This window comes from Stigmatopora argus, chromosome 9 (assembly GCF_051989625.1).
Source record: "Stigmatopora argus isolate UIUO_Sarg chromosome 9, RoL_Sarg_1.0, whole genome shotgun sequence".
Classification (NCBI taxonomy): domain Eukaryota; kingdom Metazoa; phylum Chordata; class Actinopteri; order Syngnathiformes; family Syngnathidae; genus Stigmatopora; species Stigmatopora argus.
In genome coordinates, this window is record NC_135395.1 from 12,667,053 (window position 1) to 12,676,367 (window position 9,315).

Below are 9,315 nucleotides of genomic sequence, written 5' to 3' on the forward strand. Positions count from 1 at the left end.
CAAGGGTCCACCTACCGAGAGATTGCAATTTTGGTCATGCTTATCTAACTACAGAATACATGTAGGTGTACATTTATTTTGGATTTTAAACATGTACAATGTACATACAAAATCGGCTCTTTACGTTTTTCAACATTGACGAAGCAGATAAAAGGAAGTTGAGTCATTAAAAGTCAACAGCAGTTGAGATTTTGGTTAATTCCTTGAAATCTAAGGGGGCTGATAAAAGTGAAATGAAAACAAAACAATACCAACATTGACGAGGCTTGCTAGCGATGACTACTCTTTCTTTGCTAAACCGATCAGACAGTGTGGCAGAGACTTTATTGATTTTTAAGTCAGAATTGTAGTTGTGCTGCAAAGAAAGCTTGCCTTCCAGATCAATAGAAATAATAAAAAAATGATAACATCTATTCAACAGATAAGAGCATTGAGAGTTACAAAACACCAAAAGTTTCTCTTAGAGGTCCTGTAAGGTCAAATTAAAATGAATACATTGTTGGATTGGGCAAAAGTAAAGACTGTTTTTAACAACTTGGCCAAGTTTGCAATTTACAAAACTATCAGTTTCTAAAATGCTCACTGGCTGCAGAGATGGTTTTAGTTGGTAGGTGGGGGCGTACCCTTTTGTTATTGGGGGGCCACAACGCAGTGAGCTTGTGATCGTGATGACAACACACGAAAACGTCAAAAATCTGACAAAAAGTGTTTCTGGCTGTAAATCAGACATTTAGAACTTTAGAAGAAAATGACCTTAAAGCATCTTTAAGTAAACACCTTTGCCATCAAATGCTATTGTTTTCTATATATTTACATCATAGTGTTCAGAATTATACTATTTTCAATTTTACAATGGCTTTTATTTTTAGGGTAACCTGGTTTGTATGGTCTATTCCACATATAGACAGGCTCCAGCTAACCCGCATTGTTAAACGAACAGCAAAATGGATTTTAATGAACACTCCTTCATAAGAGCTTTTCCCAGTAGGCTTTTTCTTCGACTCAGGAGTTTGTCCGTCGCCCCGAATAAGTGCCTAGCCACTGAGGACACCTTCAAATTTGGTGGTCCATTTAACAAAGACCTACTTTACCACACTACATTAACTTGAACAACACTTTTGATGGAAATGACAATTGCAATGTGCTGCATGTGAAATCAAAATGCTGGGCAATGGAATCATTTGGGGTCTTTAGAATTGAACTTTTGCAGCTAATGCGTTCCACAGATCATTGCAAACTGATGTCCGGTTGTTTAAGTGCAGATGGGCACATTACAGTGCAAAGAGTTCAAGGAAAACATTATAGTGTAAATCAGGTCACCCTGAAATGTGATGACATAAACACCCAAGCACAAAAAGCCATTCACACCACCTGAACTATTCTAAACCTACACATTTCACACAATTCTTGGAAACCGTGAACAATGATTAAGATGATTATCAGCACTCATTAAGCTAAAGAAGATAAATCTTAATGAATCTGACATTTTTTTCTATTGTAAAACAGATTTATTGTGACATTCATTCATTCATCTTCCATACCACACATCCTCGATAGGGTTGCAGAGGATGCTGTAGCGTAACCCAGCTGTCTACGGGCGAAAGGCAGACTACACCCTACTAGACTGGTCGCCAGTCAGTCATCAGTCATAGGGTACACAGACAAACGGCCATCCGTACTTCCAATCATACTGCCACTGGCAGAAATCAAGCCCACACCTGCCCACACCGAAGTCAGGTGAGTGAACCTCTATACCACAAGGCGGCTTTCCAATATGAAATAAACAACCAAATATTTCTAGAGGTAGCCATATTGGTTTTGAGTTGTAACTTTAGCCCTGTCTGAAAGTTACCCCGTAAACGGAATGCTCCATGAATTGTAAAATAAAATGTCCTGACATGTCCTAACCACTGCAATTGGTTGTACGTTCTGATTTCACTGCCGCACTAGGTAGCCTCTTCTCTCCACCTCCAATGAATCGGCCTTTATCCTTCGTGGCGCTTTTTACGACCTGTGCTCCCACAGGAAACTTTCCTTTTACAGACTCATTGAGTGGAGTCAGCCAGTCACCGTCGTGATTATATAATCCCAATCAATCTGAGTTATAAAACACAGACCCGGGATGCATTACCACTTTGATTTACACCCACACTCGTGAAAGTCATATCCATACTATGAGGTGTACATATGAGTCTAATGTGGGGATAGGACCTTGAATTGATCGTCGATCACAATTTCACTTTACGTTATTATTATAGAATCCCACTATGTATTTTAAAGGAAAAAGAGGACACTTAACATATATCATCTAGAGTCTCTGCCTTAAAATGGCAGCAGAGACTACATTTTCCCCATAGGTGATTACTATTCGCCTCACACCATCACCATGCCACTATATACTCGTATACCCAGGACACCCGTACATCGATTGGAATTAATGTACACGCATACACAGTTCTACAGATTGAAGTATTTACTCGTATATGGCTCGTCTCTAAAGATGTCTTGGAGGTGTAATTACACCTCACCTTGAAAAGTATGTTTTTACATGAGCTGGCCACAACATCCAACATCAGGAGCATCACAATAGGCCCACATTATCACATATCTTTGATGATGCTTCCCTTCCTCTCTGTTTTGTTTATGGCATGTTTGCTTTCCCCCCGTCTTGTTAGAACACAGCCACACTTAAGATAATGGATTTTAATTTATGTAACATATGTTGTCAATGCGCTTATTTTCGTAATCCAATGCATCTATTAGAGTTATCGCACGCACTTGTCTATAGTCTCTAGATCAAAATATCCGTTGGGTAGTATAATAAAAGATGAATCCAAATGAAGGGAATTATGTAGATAGTACACATAAAGTGCTTACAGGCATTCTCCATCTTCTTTATGCATGCAGGCTTAATTCAATGAATCTATGGGAGAGCATTTCCCCAATGATTGACCTCCATACAAAGCGCACAAATGTAAACCAAGCTATACAAATGAACAAAGTGACATGCGGGAAACACTATTACAATTATGTCAGAGCAATTTTTTAAACTCAGTGCATGAACACAACCATGAGTTATGGTATTTTGTGTCCCGGAGAATTTGCACTCCGCAAGGAAAGGGAGTGACCGTAATTCTTTGATTTGTCAATTTTTGGCAGTTACATAAGGCCATCCCATCTGGCTCCTTGCCGGCACAATTGCTGGCTGTTAATGCTGATGTCTAATTACATTACATAATGTGTTGTCCTGTCTTTAGGAGAAGTCAAACATCTGCCTCGGAATTAAGCAATCTCCTTTATCCAAGCAAACAAAAAAGCCTGCATCATAAATAGAAGCTGTCTCAGGTATCTGTCAACACCGAGCCGTATTAATGGTGCTTTCGTAACTGCTGCTGCACTCCAATATATTTGGTCAGCTCATTAGAAGACTTTAAGTCCAAGGAGATTTGATTCATTTATAGGCTTTTATCACACTGCTGCTAATTTAAACCCAGCAGTTATACAATGTCATCAGTGACAGACAGATAAATCAGTCTGGGGAGGCAAAGGGAAGGAGGGAGGGCAAGAAAGCCCCTTGAACATTTGCCATGAGTGAGTCTGCCCGCGGCTTCCCCACCAGATGGTAGTGCAGCATCGCAATGGAGCTCTTCTTTAAGGCGGAGGAAATGGTGCAGGAGGGTGAGGTGTCTGAAAACGAAAGCAACACATCCTAACGTGGCCACCTTAATGGGATAATAGGCTCATATCTTACCTCTTCCATTATTGCACCAGCCAGCACATTTATTTTCCCTTCCAAAAGAGAGAATGGCAAATGACAGCAATATATCTTTCAACATCACCCATATGGTCTACCCAGGGGGATGATTCAAAGTGGGGCACGCTGACTAGTATCTACAGTATGTGGGCATGGCTGCACTTTTCTATGCACTCACTCATGACGGTGAATCCATCACGGAGAAGAGGAATCAGCGTCCTCAAGCTTCAAGTTGCAATCTGGAGACAGACAGCAGAGAATTTATGCCTTGTCCAAATTGTGTTTCATTGGAATCCTCCACAAAATGGAGAAATCTTGTGGAAATGTGATATTCTCAAAGCTGCACAATCAAATGAGTTTGCTATAAAAGACAAGTACAAGCCGGATGAGAATTCTGCTTGAGAAAATTAGTAATGCTCAGCTTGGAGTGACAATGTCTAAGAGTTGTTAACCCTCAAGAGTAACATTGAAGGACCGATAACAGCAATAGTATGAATAACATTCGTGTGAAAGACGGTTGCTCAAAGTATTTAAGTGTGCCTCTTCTAATTGTAAAAGTAATATCTGAACACAAGATAATGACATCGCTTAAACGTCGAAGTGTTTTAATAGGTTTCTACAAGCCTCTTGAAGTGGATAAATCTATAAAGATTTTTCAGCTGTTTTGAAAGTTTATGTATTGATGACATTGTAGTGTAGAGAAAAATGTCGAAATGTTTGGCTCGGTAAATTTCAAAACCGGATCCATCTGCTTTATCATTGTGCTGTGGACACAAGGTCAATTATTATGTCTAGACTGAACTGTGTGCCTTTTGGGAATATTCTGTAATAGCTACGGTATGTTATATTCAATGTCCTTGAAGAATAGCGAGAAGAAGAAAAAAAAAGAACTTTTAATAACTGTACATAATGCTGTATTCTCTCTGTGCTCATGATCCAAAATGGAAAAGAACAACATGCCATGCGTGCGCTAGTGATGGAAGGGCAACAATTGTATACTACATAGAAGAGAATTTGCACGTCACCTATATTTTAATCAAATATGTCATCTCAACGTCTGATGCTGGAGTAGTCAATCCTTTGAAGTAGCACAAAAATCCATCGGACGAGAGCCCTGCAGACTGAGCAACCCAGCGAATAAAAAAGTGATGTGATCGGAAACCTGGTAGGCTAATGAGTTTGTGCTTTTATCTTCCCAATTTCTGCAGGCTTTTGTGGTAAGGCCTTTGAGGCATCACTCTGCCAACTCCCCTAATCATGTTCTCATTGTGGGTCAGTAAAGCTGACGAGTATTTTTTCTATCTTTGGAGGTTAAACTTGCGGGAATCCATCCAGCAGCTTTTCCTCACAAGAGCGACAACGAGATCATGAAAACAGCTCTGAATTATGGATATGGTTCCAGGGAAATTAGGACGACAAAGCAATGGCAGTGCTGGAAAGAATGTTGCAAAAGACTGCACAGACCATAAGCATATTTTTCAGTACCATCTCTGCTGCATTGCACAGCGTGAGTTAAAGACTTATGAAACTGCTGCTCATTTCTCTCCCACCCTTCCCACTCATTCAACCGTAAACATCAGAGCCTATTAGCTCGGTACCCCTTAAATAAGGCATGTTATGTATACATGACATTTCCTAAATGTGACTTGTAGGTCTACGAGTGAAATCATCCAAGGTGGGCTGAGACGATGTCATCTTTTTCCCGTCTACCGCTCTCCTCTCTCCGGTGCTCCGTGTTTGGCATGCAAAGAAAGAGAGACTTTACACTTGGGAGTTATTCAAATTATTGGAGGGGGAGTGACCGCAGTGCTTATTTGAGCTTAAGATGCTGGTTGTTGAGATTTGCTGGCAGCAAATCTAGAGGCTGGTTGCGTCTTCAGGCATGTCCAATACGATCCATTCAACCATTAATGCCCAAGAGTAGACTAGAGGAAGCATTACAGCCCTTAAAGAGACCAGGGTCCCTTTCCTCTTCCAAACTCACTGATTCCTGAGCTGGGCCTCAATATAAATTCTTACACATGACAAGACAGTAGAGTACAGTACGCCAACCTAGTTTTTCTCTTTTCTTCTTTTCCCAAGGCAAACCAGCTTGATTGATATGGCACATTTAATTCACAAGGTCACGCAAAAGGATTTGAGAGCAAAGCACAAAATTACTAAAAGAACATGTAGTGCAGTTAAAAGAACAATCATGAAAAAAACACAGAAATGATAAAAAAAATTAAGGATTTTACATGCTTAACAGAAAACTGAAATCGGCTTTGCATTACTTAAGCATAAAGTTGTCAAAAACAGCTTTCAGACGTAATACAATATCTCTGCAACATTAGTTTTATGATAATCACAATTGTGAGTTGAAATTATATACCGCATCATTTTGTTAGGTGTCCAAGTAGAGGTTTCAAAAGGTGAAAAGTTCGGAATGGAATTTCATCTGATTGCTGATCTGGGAACTGGGTATCATGGGAAAATTGGCACGGTCTATGAATGGCACATGAGAGCGACATCAGTCCCTGATTACAATGGGTGGGAGGTGAGTCGAATGCCTTCCAGTTACTCAATTATTCGATGGAATAATTGATTGGAAAATTGGGTCTAAAAATAATTCATAGTGACAACCCTAATTCCATTTTTATGCAGCATTTCAACTAATGTAAATGCTGCTTGATTATGTCTAATTTGATTTTTGGGCAATTTGTAGAATTGAAGACCTGAACCATGCACTGCAGAATTTAAGGTGATGCAATGTGTTCTCTATGCTCCATTTTGGTCATCTTTTGAAGTTATTTGAGTGCACCACAAAAACAACAAAATTAATATGATGATTTTTTGGGGTTGGCACTAGATTGGCAGAATGATTTTCAGTCTGTACATTCCGTTATGATTGACTGGTAATCAATCCATGGGTGTGGTCTGCATTATGCCCAACATCCTCTGCAACCCTCACAGAATGTGTCAAAAAAGGACGATTGAATAAATCAACAGGACCTCAGCTGGTTGCAGCATATTAGTGCTCTCCCCTTTCTCCTAACTTGCTTCGAGACATAATTCATGCAAATTTGTAATGCTATCAATGGCTCAACTCCTTAGGTAATCATCCTCATCCCTGTTACCGTATTGTTACCGTCGTTTGTTCATCAATACTTTACACTGGCTGGAAGAAACCAAAGTAATGCCTTTTCAAGCATGAATTCCTGTGGTGAGCTGTGCTCTGTACAGTGAAAATACCAAGAGACCACCTACCTTTCGGTGTAATTCACACAGGCACATTACACACATAAACGCACGGTGATTCTATGAAGCTCAAGGTTGTCGTGCTTATAGAATATATCAACCTAACCACCGATGTCATTGATCAAAAAGCCAATTCCAGTTCTATTATTGCGTTAGAGGTTAAAACAATTGCCAAATGACTTTGTGAAGTGCACTCACTTGGTAAACAAATCTGAGATCCATTAAAAACCTTAGAGATTATCAAGACCCAGTCCAACAATTTGTGGAGATTGCTCTAAACACCTTGCTGGTGACCTTGCTCTGACGACGTGGATGAAAGTCAATGAGAGAGACGGCATGCAACCCACAAGCGCCCCTCTTCGCACTTTAATTACACTGCAGCCCAACGGTTCGACTTCTTCCTCCCCTTCCCTCCTCAAAAGCCCAGCTTATCAATACCTCAGACTTACTCCAATGGTCTACACGTGCCCGGGGCTTAATAGCCGTCACCACCCGAGTAGCCGTATTTAATCGAGATATCTTCACTGGGTACTAGATACGGCATTGCCTGAACTGCAATCTCATCAATATTAATGTCTAGATGGTGACCCATGCGGTGCATTGTGCTTTCACTGTAGCTTTTTCTCCTCAGTGAGGGTAGTTCATGTTTACCAATCTTGTCATAACTGCTGCTCACATAGCTAAATCTACCTGTAAAGATCAATGAAGATTTGAGGATGTCTCGAACAGCACACATTTAAAGTTTGGGAAAGGCTTTTAACAAAGAGCAATGTTTGTCTATATTAAACTTTTAAAGAGCAAGTCAACATTTTTGGTCATTTAAAAAAACAAACTTTGCCCTCCACATACATAGACATGTCATTTTGGGTCATTTATGGCTCAATACTGAATTGAATTGAATGCTTTTATTGTCGGTGTAGTCCACATGTGACCTACATGACTCCAAATGTCATGTCCACATATTTATGTACAAATTATCAAAATATTTAAAAGAAGAAAAAAAGTAAAATGAACAAAAACATATAAACTCTGCTCATGAACCAAATAATAGTCCAAATAGACTTAATGAATAGATAAAATAAAGAAGTGAATTGTTAATATTAAGATATTGCTTACCATTGACCATGTTAGATTTAATTGGACTAAAAGATAAACTGGGCAAAACACAATAGTATATCTTTACAGACTTAAAACGTCAACAACAGAACAGAATGCAAAACAACGGAGTGAAAGTCACAAACATCTGTTACATGCGAGTCTTCCAAAACACAACATTTCCTGGTAGGAAAAGAGATCCAAATATAAGATACTATACAGTACCGATAATGGACAAAAAATCTAAGTACCCCCCACTATGATCTAAATTTATCTGGCTCAGAGAGGAGGAACATGGAAAATACTGCTGTAATTAAAAGACAAGTAATGATGAGTGATGGCAAGTGTCCATTTTTTTTCTCTGAGTATCAAGTTTTTGTTTATACTTTGCTGCTTGATGTAAGGTCATATGGAGTGCCATATTTTTAGCTCCTCTTTATTTCACCGTGTAGTTCACCGTGATTATAACCTTAGCTTTCCGATGTTGACTCTCTGAAGAGGAAACATCTTATGCATGAATACATGCAGTAAATAATTGAATAATGAAAGGCAATGCAGAAAACCTTTCAAAACTTTTATACAAGTTTTGAATGTTTTCGCTTTCACCGTCAGCAAATACATTATGTAACAAAATATACAGCTGCACTTCTGTATGGAAAGTATCAAATTAAAATGATTGTAGAGAGTTCCAAGCCTAAATCTTCTGAACATTTAGGAGCATGGAAAATGGAACGTATCCATAATTGACAAATCTCTTTTGGGGTTATGACCACTTGCACAAGATTGTTTATATTTCAAAATCAAGTGATAGTTCTTCCACTTTCAATTGGAATTTCTTTCCTTTCCTTTGGATGGAATTTATATTATCTTCTGTTGTAACATCTTAAAGGCCATTTGTATTGAAGTAAAAAATATAACCTTTTATAGGCAAGAGACTCAATATTCAATATTATTAATAAATAAATATTGATTTATTAGTTTCTTTCATGCTCATTGATTTACCCCACCTCTGTTGATTTTGGGTCAAGTACTATTTTAATATAAAGTAAAATATTTTTGAAACAATTCTAAGTGCCATATGTTTGAAGCGAGTAGGACACGTTATCAAAATGCATCATGTCCATTATTGTCCAGATAATAATACAGATGCAGAGCGCAATAGCTCTATTATCTGACTTTTGTGCAGGCAGTGAGTAGATGTCTTAAAGTATAATGTATTTTGTGTGTCG